The sequence below is a fragment of the Macrotis lagotis genome, chromosome 2 (assembly GCF_037893015.1).
Source record: "Macrotis lagotis isolate mMagLag1 chromosome 2, bilby.v1.9.chrom.fasta, whole genome shotgun sequence".
Lineage (NCBI taxonomy): Eukaryota > Metazoa > Chordata > Mammalia > Peramelemorphia > Peramelidae > Macrotis > Macrotis lagotis.
The window spans coordinates 180,140,837-180,153,243 of record NC_133659.1 but is presented as its reverse complement, the minus strand read 5'-3'; the positions used below and the strand labels follow the sequence as shown (position 1 = coordinate 180,153,243).

At 32.7% G+C, this 12,407-nt stretch overlaps 1 pseudogene; it reads left to right on the top strand.

Moving 5' to 3' along the window:
* LOC141512031 (brain mitochondrial carrier protein 1-like) overlaps positions 1 to 11,963 on the top strand; it is a 93,200-nt pseudogene extending 81,237 nt beyond the window's left edge.
* The last annotated feature ends 444 nt before the right edge of the window (positions 11,964 to 12,407 follow it).

Here is a 12,407-nt window from a genome sequence, read left to right as displayed (position 1 = left end):
TATATAATTCTAAAATAATATAAAAATTTCAAAATGTTGAGCATTCTTGATGAATGTGGAAATATTTGATCATATTGGGAAATAAAATCATATCACAGGTGAAAAACTTCAGGGTATTTCATTTTTTTCAATCACCAAGAAAGACTATTATTTTCCTGTCTCTCCTCTACAGAGGGAGAAAAGATCATAATAATACTGAGTTGCTATAAGTTTGCCATATGGACTACATGTATTTGTCTTTGCATGTATTTGTCTTTTCATGAAGGCAAAAAGTAGATGATAGAATTTTGCCTTAGATCACGAAAGACCTGGTTTCAATTCCTATATATGAGACATGCTGGCTATGTGATTCTGGATAATTTATTTGCCCTCTCATTATTGTAGGGAACTCTCTAAAAATTATAAATTGCATAGAAGGTGCCAACCCATATTAGAGAAAAGAGTTACAGTATTCTCCCAAATATACTCTTTCAAAGCTTTTGTAAAGGCCACATGGGAAGTTAATAGGAACATATCATCCAACTAGAATTCCCTCCAGAAGTGTACTTTTATAAACATTTGAGCCAGTTGAAGGTCAAAGCAAGCATTTTTATGGAATATAAGTGTAAACATAGGTAGCAGTTTTATGTCATGGAGAGAAAAATGTATTTAGAGAAAAGGGAACTAATTTGGATCCTAGATTAGTTATAACTTAATTGTGACCTTAGGGAAATCATTATTTATTTAAGGCAATGTTGTTAAATGATTTGCCCAAGGTTGGGAAAAACATTTAAGGCACCTGAATTTCAATATTTTCATTTGCTAGAAGGAGTTCAACAGGATGATCTCAAAGATACTATTCAGATCTAAACATATGAATAATTGATCCCTTGGTCTGGATTCACATCTTAGCTCTTACACTATTTGTTTGATGGTAGGCAAATCTGTTCATACTTGTGATTCTTAGTTAACTTCTCCATCAATTGAGAAGACTGGAGCAGTTGATCTCTGGGGTTGTTTCAATTCCAATGTCCATAATATGCTATATTCTAAATTATGCTAGCAGTGGGGGTATCTTTCTTATCTTGTTCATCAGATACCATGACTTCACATATTAATCTTTATTTATATGGCTCCCAAATTTCTCTATCTCACAAAATATTCAAAATTCAAATTCTATTTTACCACTTGGGTTTGATAAATATCTTAAATTCCATGTGTTCAGAATGGAATTCTGCATTTTCCCCAAATCTCACCTATCTCTCAAACTTTGATTGTGCAACCTTTCTAATCATCTAGGTATGAAAGTTAGTATTTGACGCTTACCTTTCCATAACCACCACCACCTTACTCATTGTAATCCCTGTATTTCTTCACAATATCATTCACATCCCTCCTGGATTTTTCCCTGATTCAAACAGGAAATCATGAATTCTAGCTTGATGTATTGTGACAGATTGAATATTGATCTCCTGCCTTCAAATACTCCAATTTCCTTCAGTTATCAAATCTATAGTCATAAAACACATATATGATATATAGTCCTTAATATGGTATTAAAAATTTTGCAGCAAGAAAACTAACATCAATTTTCTTTTCATTCTGATTTCATATTCAATTCATGGTAAATATTTTTGACAAGTTTTAGTTTGCAAAAAGAATTTTCTCTACCACCTCTTTTTTTCAAGATGATCTTTAATATATGAAATGCTCTTCCCATATCTAACTCATATAATTCTTATGAAAGAGGGCTTTTTCAAACTCTTACATCACTAATTTAAGGAAGACACAATGTTTAATTGAGGCAATCAAAGGATGAACTACGGTGTGAAAAATATTTAGACATTTCCAATCTATCAATCAAAAATATTGAACTAAATGCTAAAATTTATTTAATCAAACTGGGAAGGCATCATATAGTTCCAGATATTGAATGAGATGAAATGATGCAAATGAAGTACATTAGGTTTGATTGAGGACACTCTGTCATCCCTTTAAGGATCTGTATAAAAACAAAATAGGTCATTTGAATAGGTCATTCAGTATATGATCTACAAAGAAGACCACAGTTCTATCCAAACTTTTGAGAGAAAATTTCTTGGATGGAAAATAAATGCCACTATCTTCTTATCTCCCTTTACTAGAGAAAGTTCTTTTAAGTCTTGAAGGTCCCATTAAGTTTGAACTTGTTAAACTCCTAGTAGTATTTTCAAAATTACTATCAGCATTGACTGGAAGCATTTTTTTGCAATGGAGGGGAAAAAATAACCAAACACATTGAGGAAATAAAACTTTAGGATTCTACTCAAAGTTTAGCAGAAAATCACACTGCATCAAAGGAGAACAAGCTAAGGACTAACAAAATAAATTTCAAGAGCTCTAAATTCCCTCCTTTATTTTGCATGCTGCCCACTTTCTACTATTCACTTTTTAATTTTTTTAACACTTTAAAATTTTTAGAGAATATGTCAAAGATTGGGATGGGATAAAGAAGAATGTTTATGCCAACTGTTCCTACTATACAATGTTATTAAATACACATTATAATTTTTTTTAGCTAATTTAATCTGACTAATTGATTCCAACTGAAAATCACAAATAGCATAAGTATAGGCCTGTGAGAAAGAGTAGTATGAAGGACCACCTAATTTCAATGAGGTCATAGAGTTTTTATAAATAATGGGCTTCCTCACTCTTTTAGTTCATTCTTTTCCACAGAAGATATAGTGAGTGGTGTTTCAAAGAGCAGTAAAATAAGACAAATGATTCTAGGAACCATAGGTAGTCTTAGTTTTGCCACAAGTAATCTTCATTGACCAAAGGAGCAAGGAGCAAATCTTTAAGAATCCCAGCTGAGAACTCCTTTAGTAGAGATGTTGCTCTTGGATATGAATTTGATAAACTTGGTAGACCAATGCTTTGTTTCATCTGACAGTTTTGAATCTAATCCCCAGCTCCAAATGAGAGAAAGGGAATTATGCCCCTAATGTTTGGGGGAAAATGTTTGTACATTTAAATTTTCTCCCTTTTGGGAGTGGAGCAAAGATGGCAAATTGAAGCCAGGATTTCCCTGAAACTCATTCCCCCAAAACTCCAAAAGCAATCAAATTATGACTCTAGCCAAAATTTAGAGGAACAGAAAGACTGAGTGATACAATTTCCCAGTCCAAGACAACTTAGAAGTTCCACAGAAAAGGCATGTTTCACTGGGACCTGGGGTTGGGAAAAAGTCAAAGTCACAGAGCAGCCCAGTCCAGGGATCACCAGGAATAGCTTTAAGGGATGTTGTGAAAACTCTGCTGCACCAGAGTGTGGGAGCGGGGACCTCAGAACAGCCCTGTGGTGAGAACCTGCAGTGGTAATAGGAGAAGCCAGCCTGCAGCCGACAGACAGTAAGGGGGTAGGGGGAGATTGCAGAAATATCTCTGCTCACCCTGGAGCAGAACTCTGCTGTTTGCCCACACTCAGATCCAGGTTGCAGGTTAGGCTTCCATACTAAGACAGCTCAGCAGGAACTTTCCTCACAGCTCCAAGACAGAGGGAAATATCCCTGTGCTCATCTATATATCAAAGCACAAGCAAGAAAGCATAAGACCTTGAAGGAATAAAGATATCAGTGGGTATCTCCAAAACCCCCCAAAGCCTTGGAAGTACAATAAATTAGTCTTAGGCTGAGGAATTGAGCAAACACCAGAAAAAGAAGAATATGACCATAGAAAATTACTTTGGTCCCATCAAAGATTCAGAAGATGACAAAGTAGAAGGTATCCAAAGCCTCTAAAAGAAATTGACAATGGGCTCAGATTATGGATGAGCTCAAAAAAAACCCTTTGAAAATCAATTAAGGGAGGTGGAAGAAAAATTGGGAGGAGAAATGAGAGCAATGCAGATAAAACATGAAAACTGAAAGAAATACAAAAAAATACTGAAGAAAATAATGTGTTAAAAAACAGTTTAGACCAAATGGAAAAGCAAAACAAAAGACAAACAAGGAGAAGAATGTCTTGAAAAGCAAAATTGGCTAGCTGGAAAAGGAGATAACAAAGCTTTCTGAAGAAAATAACTCCTTCAAATGCAGAATAGAACTAAATGAAGCTGATGACTTTGTGAGAAATCAGGAAGAAATAAAACTCTTCCAAAAAAGTCAAAAATTAGAAGAAAATGTGAAAGATTTCACTGGAAAAACAACTGACCTTGAAAACAGATCCAGGAGGAATAATTTAAAAATTATTTGGCTATATGAAAGTCATGACCAGGAAAAGATCCTAGACTTCATTTTTCAAGAAATAATACAGCAAAATTGTCCTGAGATCCTAGAAGCAGAGGATAAAGTAGAAACTGAGGGAATTCACCAGTCACCTCCTGAAAGAGATCCCAAAAGAATCACTTCTAGGAATATTATAGCCAAATTCCAAAACTCCAAAGTCCAAGAGAAAGTACTTAAAGTTTCCAGAAACAAATAATTCAACTACCATGGCTCTATAGTTAGGATTACACAGAATCTGGCAGCATCTACATGAAGGGCTCATAGAGTTTGGAATATGATATTCTGGAAGGCAAAAGATCCTGGTTTACAACTGAGAATAAACTACCCATCAAAATTGAACATCCTCTTTCAGGGAGAAAAAATGGACTTTCAATGAAACAGGGGATTTACAAATTTTCCTGTTGAAACAAACAGTGCTGAACAGAAAATTTGATCTCCAAGTACAGCACTCTGGTGAACCACAGACAGAGTGGAAGAGAAGGAATAATTATGAGGACCATAATGATATTGAACTGTTTGTACTCATGCATGGGAAGAAGATATTGATTACTCATATGAACTTTCTCATTTATAAGAGCTGTTAGAAGGAGCATATATAGACAGGACATAGGAAGGAGTGGAATATAATGGTATAATATAGTAAAAAGATGGAGTTAATGAGTGATAAAGGAATGTGCAGGGACGAAGGAAAAGGGGATGAAGAAGAGGCTAAGAAATGTCACATAAGAGTCAAGAAAAAGCTTTTACAAAGGATTGGAAAGGGGGTGGGCAAGGGGGGGATTAGTTAGCCTTCATTATCATCAGAAATTGCTCAGAGAGGAAATAATATACATACTATTAGGGTATAGAAATCTATCTACTGAAAAAATTAGGAAAAGGATGGGATAAAGGGGAATAGGGGGAAGGAAGAGGGGGAATAGGTGATAGAAGAGAGGGAAGATTGTGGGACAGGGTACTCAGATACAACACACTTTTGCACAAGGACAGGATAAAAGGAGAGAGAGAGAAAATAATAAATGAGAGTGGGAAGGAATAGAGTAGAGGGAAATACAGCTTGTAATGGTAACTATGGGAGAAATATTGAAGCAACTTCCCTGATGGACTTACAATAAAGAAGGCAATTCATCCTAGAGACAGAGCCATTGGAATCTGAGCACAGACTGAAGTATACTTTTTTCCACTCTCACTATTTTTATAGTTTCTCATCTTCTTGGTGGGGGGGGAGAGGTTTATGTTTATTCTGATAGCAAGATTATTATAATAATATAAAATATTTTTTTAATTTCTCCATCTTGACAATGAAGGAAAATGAAGTCCCCTGCTACAATCATATTACATAATTCTTCATATTATAATTTTGAAATAAATGTAGCTTTTTAAAGCCTACATAACATTAAGTGGTTAAATACAACTATGTTGCTAGTAATTAGTCTCTTAAAATGCAGAGGAATTAGTAAAGTGTACTTCCAATATATATCACAGAAGTTACATTCCACAAATTCCTCAGGGAACAGAAGATCCAGGAGGGAAAGATGTAACATGCTCAAATAAGATAACATTTGTAAAATACTTAATGCAATAACTGACACATAGTAGGTGGTTAACAAGCACATGTTTCCTTTCTTCCCTCTCTCTCTGAGAGGAGATTCATAGTATCAATGCTACAGTCTGTAAACTCTAAGAGGATAGGAATCATGCCTGGTATCTCCATTAGAGAGTTTACCCTGGTATCCCATACAATTGGGCTTCTGGTAAATGAACTGTTAACTGTTATTTTTCCTCGGGTACTGTTATTTTTGTAATAATACAAGAGAAGGAGAATGGGGAGTTATTATGAAAAGAAAAGTAAATTCATTGAGCACTGCCTATACAAATGAGAAATCAGTTATACAGCCCAGTATAAATTGCTTCTTTGTATTTCAAAAAGGGATGAGTTAAACTGTTGTTTTAATTTGATATCATTTACCATAAATATATACTTTCTCTGTGCTTTTCTGAACAGTAGCTAAATCACATACACAGGGTGAGAAAGACTGATTTTCAAGGTAAAGATTTGTGTTTAGTTTTAAAGATGGAATTAAAAGCATTCAAATGGTCATCATTCTTCAACTTTGTCACATACATAAAGGTTTCATAGTCTTCCATTTTTTATCCCACTTTAATCCTTCTCTGATTCCTAATTTTCAATGCCATAAGAATTTTCCTGTGAAAACAACAGAAAATTAACCTTGCATAATGAAACTGGCAAGGGGAATGTAACCAACAGGTAAGAGAAATGAGAAACTCCCAATTAAATTTATTTTTAAACAACTATTATTGATTTATTTTGCTTTTATATTAATTTAACATATCATTGCATGTCTATGTATCTTTGTATATCCATCTCCACCAATGCCTCCTAGAAGGTCATCCATATCATAAAGGATTTTTTACAAAAACAAACAAAAGAGAAAGGAGAAAAATCAGCAAAACTAATTAGTATATTGGAAAAAAACTGAAAACAAAGCATTGTTCTCACAACTCTGCAAAATACCTAGGGAAAGTGTATTTTCTTCTATCTCCTTTAGGGATTATGTTTGCTCACTAGAATTTTATATTTGTTCACTTTTTGCCTGTTGCTCTTTCCACTGGTATGGTGGTTAATTTATTTATTGTATATGGTCTTTATTAGATTTCATTCAAGTTCTAAGTGTTACCATGTATTTAGAGCTCTGTGATGGTATATACAAAACAAATTTATCTATAAAATATGGAGGAATGACAGAATTTTAAATGGAATTCTTTGAATTATAGAATTAACCAATGAAAATCCCACCTTCCTACAAAAAAAAAACCTTATGCATTAATTTTTGAACTAATTACACTTAGCGATAAATTATAGAATTTGGTTGAATTTAGCAAATATTATTAATATGAACCTGAAGAGAATCACACATGAATAATTCAGACAAAATAGATAGACTTAAATGAACAAATGGAAAGCAGAGTATGATAGAACTGTGTAAAGGAAGACAACATTGAAAGAAATCAGAACTGACATAAGGATTGATCAATCTTGTTTTCACAAGACAGGTAGTGAAATCAAAATGGTGCCTTCTAGCTCCAGAGTGAGGCATACATTCACAGATAATTATAATGAGTTGGGATATTCAATTGCTTTTTGCTTTATGTCTTTATTATATGAAAGGATTCCAGAGATGCTATTGGAATTTTTGAGGGGAGATTCCTTAGTAAGTATCAGAATGTAATTTTTTTAAATGCAGTAAAATATTAAGGCAAGCATTTAATGATGAGGGTTTTTGATTGTAATTATAATTATCAGTTATCTTCCTATTTTTTTGATAAAATACTGAACACATTAGCTTTTAGTATATTTTTTTGAGAAAACAGAAAAAACCGCCAGCTACATCAGTTTTACCAAAGTTCTCCAATATTACACAACTTTATAGTAATTTGTGGAGAAGGCATTTTCTATTTTCCATAATTCAGTCTTATTGAGAAACACTCATAAAATAAATTCCCTAGCATTTGTCTTCAATGCAATTACTTGTTGCCTTTCTGTATCATTGAGCTGTCAGGCTGAAACTAACCAGAATCACTTCACCATTACTGCTAGGTTTCTTTGTTCTGTCAGTATCTTGGTTTTAATATGCCTTGTTAGTAAGAACAACACTTTCTCAAAATTATTATTTGTACAAAGATATAGCAATTATTTTTTTTAGGTTTTTTTATGCAAGGCAAATGGGGTTAAGTGGCTTGCCCAAGGCCACACAGCTAGGTAATTATTAAGTGTCTGAGACCGGATTTGAACCCAGGTACTCCTGGCTCTAAGGCCGGTGCTTTATCCACTACGCCACCTAGCCACCCCCCACTCTATACCTACAATTATTACTATTATTTTTTTAATTTTAATTTTTTTCTCTCCCCTTTACTTATCACCCAAGTGAGTCTATATTCATGGGGGAGGGGTATTTTGTTTACTCTTAAGCAAGACTATTTTATTAATGTAAAAAAAATTTGTACAAAATGAGAATTAAAAAAATAAAATTAAATAAAATTTTTTAAAAAGTTATGAGAAAAAACTATTAAAAGAAAAAATATTAGTTTTTTCACATGAGAATTAACTGCCAAAATAATTTTATTAGAATGCTAAGTCATCTGTCTCAAATACACATTCATATCTTTCCTATGATATGCCTATTTTTGTTGTCTTTGTTAAATATAAATATTTTACATTTTAATTTTTCCATATGTAGCATATTGATGTTTTATATTCTGATTATACCAGAATTATTTTCAGAAAGGAAAATTAACTGAGTGGAATTTATATATATATATATATATATACATATATATATATATATATACATATGTAAATAGATTGATATAGAGATAAGGGTATATGTATATATAGGTAGATATCATCTTTAATTGTTAGTTCTGACACTACAAAATAATAAAATGGGAAATATTGGTAAGGTGGCAGAATTTGAGGAAAACCTAGAATTCAGTTCCCTTTATTAGAACCTAATACAAGGCTGTTCAAAATGAATCCTGCAGTGTGATTTTGTGCAGCTCCCTTTGGGTCTACTAAATGCTTTAGTAAACAAAGCTGAGCCACCACAGAGTTCTAACTACAATGGCAAGTCAAAACATGTTGTCTATTCTTTCAATAACCCTCCTTGCCCCCCAAAAATAAAGTGTTACAAAATAAACAAAATTTGATAAAATAAGTAAATCCTGAGAAATGTGAATCATTTTCAGAAACCCCCTGAAAGATCATTGGCTCAACTCCAAAATTTTCTGAAAACAATTGAAAACAAAAATTTGGAAGGAGAATTAATAGAGCAAAAATTAAAGAATGGAAGGCATTCTATAAAACAACAGTGAATAATTCACTTTCATTATGTGACATGATAACTTTGGAATTTTATATCTTTTCTCTATTCTTATTCAAATTACATGAAAAGGTAGTTTTCAAAATTAATCCACTTGCAAGTTTATGAGTTTTGAAGTTTTCTACTTCCCTTCCCTTCCCTTCCCTTCCCTTCCCACTCCCCATGTCAGTGAACAATCTTGTAAAAATTGTACATGTACAATAGAGTTAAACACATTTGCATATTAGTCATGTTGTGAAAGAGGGTTTAGAACTAAGGGGAAAAACATAAGAAAGAAAGAAAAAACCATGAAAGAAATTATAAAAAATAGTATGCTTTGCTCTGCATTCAGACTCCATAGTTTTTTTCTTTACATGTGAATGTCATTTACCATAACAGATCTCTCAGGGTTGCCCTTGATCACTGAACTGCCCAAAAGAGCTGCAACCATCATATATCATCATCTCATAATGTTACATTAATGTGTAAAGTGTTCTCTCTTGGTTCTGCTCACTTCACTCAAAATCAGTTCATGTAAATCTTTCCAGGTTTTCTAAACATTGCTGATCATGATTTTTTAAAGAACAGCATATCATATACCATAATTTGTTCAACAATTCCCCAATTGATGGTCAGCTCCTCAATTTCTAATTATTTTCCACTATAAAAAGAACTGCTACAAATATTTTTGTACTTGTGGGTCTTTTGCCATTTTTTTTAATCTTATAGGCATAAGAATCTATGGGTGGTATTGGTACAGTTTTAGTTCACTTTTGGCATAATTCCAAGTTGCTCTCCAGAGTTGTTTGTATCAGTCCATGACTCTGCCAATAATGTGTTAGTGTGCAAATTTTCCCATATCCTCTCCAACACTGATCATTTTCCTTTTTTGTAATCTTAGTCAATCTGATAGATGTGAGGTATTACCTCAATGTTGTTCTAATTTGCATTTCTCTTAATCAATAATGTTTTGGAGCATTTTTTCATATAACTTAAGACAGTTTTAATTTTTTCCGTGAAAATTGACTTCATATCCTTTGACACATATCAGTTGGAGCATGACTTATAATCTTATACAATTGATTCAGTTGTCTAGATATTTTAGAAATGGGTCTTTTATCAGAAACACTAACTTTGAAAATTGCTTATAATCTTGGCTGCATTGATTTTGTTTCTGCAAAAACATCTTTCATTTAATTTGGTCTAAATTATCCACTATGTGATTATAATATTCTCTCTCTCTTGTTTGGTCATAAACTATTTTTCTGTCTCCATAGATCTAATAGATAGATGATTTCTTCTTTTAATTAGTCAATGCTGTCACATTTTATATCTAATATCTGTAATCATTGTGATCTTGTTTTGGCATAGGATCAGAAATATGGGTCTATGACTAGTTTTTGACATACTATTTTCCAGTTTGTTTTCAGCAATTTTTGTCAAATAGTGAATCCTTATCCCATAAGTTAGTATTTGGGGGTTTATCCAAGCATAGTTTACTATAGTCATTTATTACTACTGTTTCTTTGGATTAAATACAGTCCACTGGTCCTCATCTCTACTTCATAGCTAGTGCCAGACAATTTTGATGACTGTCACTTTGTAAATATAGTTTTAGATCTGGAACAACTAGGCCACCTTCCTTTGCATTTTTTTTCATTAATTTCTTGGATAATTCTTGAGCTTTTGTTGCTCCGGATGAATTTTTCTTACCATTTTTTCTATCTCTTTAAATAGGTTTTTTTTTTGGTAGTTTGATGGCTATGGCACTAAATAAGTTATTTCATTTGCATAGTATTAGCATTTTTATTATATTAACTTGGCTTAACCAGTGAACAATTGACATTTTTTCAATTGTTTATATCTGACTTTTGTGTGAAAATCATTTTGTATTTGTTTTTTATATAGTTTATAGGTTTGTTTTGGGAATTGGATTCCCAAGAATGTCTACAATTACTTGAAATGGAATGTCACTTTCCATTTCTATTTTCTTGAACTTTCTTAACTATATATAGAAATGCTGATTATTTATGTGGTTTTATTTTAGATATTTCTACTTTGCTAAAGTTTTTCATTGCTTCATGTACTTTTTCAGTTGATTTTAATATTTTAATATCATCTGAAAAGAGCGAAAGTTTTGTTTCCTCATTCTCTATTCTGGAATTATATAATTTCTATAAAAAAAAACATCATGGAAAATGGTAATTAACACCATTCCCAATAATAAGATGTCTGTGCTGAATTTGAAATCCTTATCTCTAGTGACCTTCCTTCTATTGATGCAGAGCTTGAAATCTTTTCAGTGGATCTTACCAAAATATGTCTTCAGGTTCAAGACGAAACCACTGAAGCTTGTTTTAAAGAGATAAAATATAAAGGAATGTTCCATGTCTTCAAAGAAGAAGGTATTCCATCCCTGTACTCTGAAACTGTTCTCATTTTACAAGATAGGTATCCTATGGCACCATCAAGATTAATATCTATGAATTTTCAGAAGCTGGAACCCTTTTAATTAATATAATCTGTGGAGTGGTGTTAGGATATCATCCACCATAGCCAGCCCCACTAATACCTTAATGATTTAAAGGCTAGTTTAAGGAAAGGTGTTTCAAGGGCGCATGACTGGCAACTTCAACAATACATACAAACAAGGAGGCACAAGGGGCTTATGGAGGGGTGTGTTCATGACTACTCAGTTTGTTGCCATATTTTGGAGTGGTGATGTTGTTCTATGATATTAACAAAAACATTTAATATTTTCATGGCTCCTGGGAGACACAGTCTTTACCCACTTTTTTTTTAGCTTTTCTGTGACTTTGCTTCTAACCCAGTTGATGTGATGTGAAATCATGTGGGGAAATTTCCCAGAAGCAGGAAAAGCAGATCCCAAAGCATAGATGGCAAGATTATATAGTATAGCAGTAGAAAAAATACAGAAACAAAGTTTAACTTAGCAAGAAACATTTCAGTCCAGAATGTTATCACATAACAAATTGCACAAACAATAAAGAAGAGAAAAACCTTTTATATTTTAAGGATAATCAATTATACCATATTGCTCTCTTTTAAAAAAGAAAGATAAGAAAGAAGGAAATTAAAGGTAAATATTAAAATATGACATTTAGCAAAGCAAAATTTCGGAGGACTCCAAATTTGATATCCTATAAATTTGAGTGTGGGGGTATATGATGTACATATGTACATAGATAAATATTACCTACATATAGACATAAATATATATAATATATATAACTATTCCATATTTCTATCTATTTATACTACCT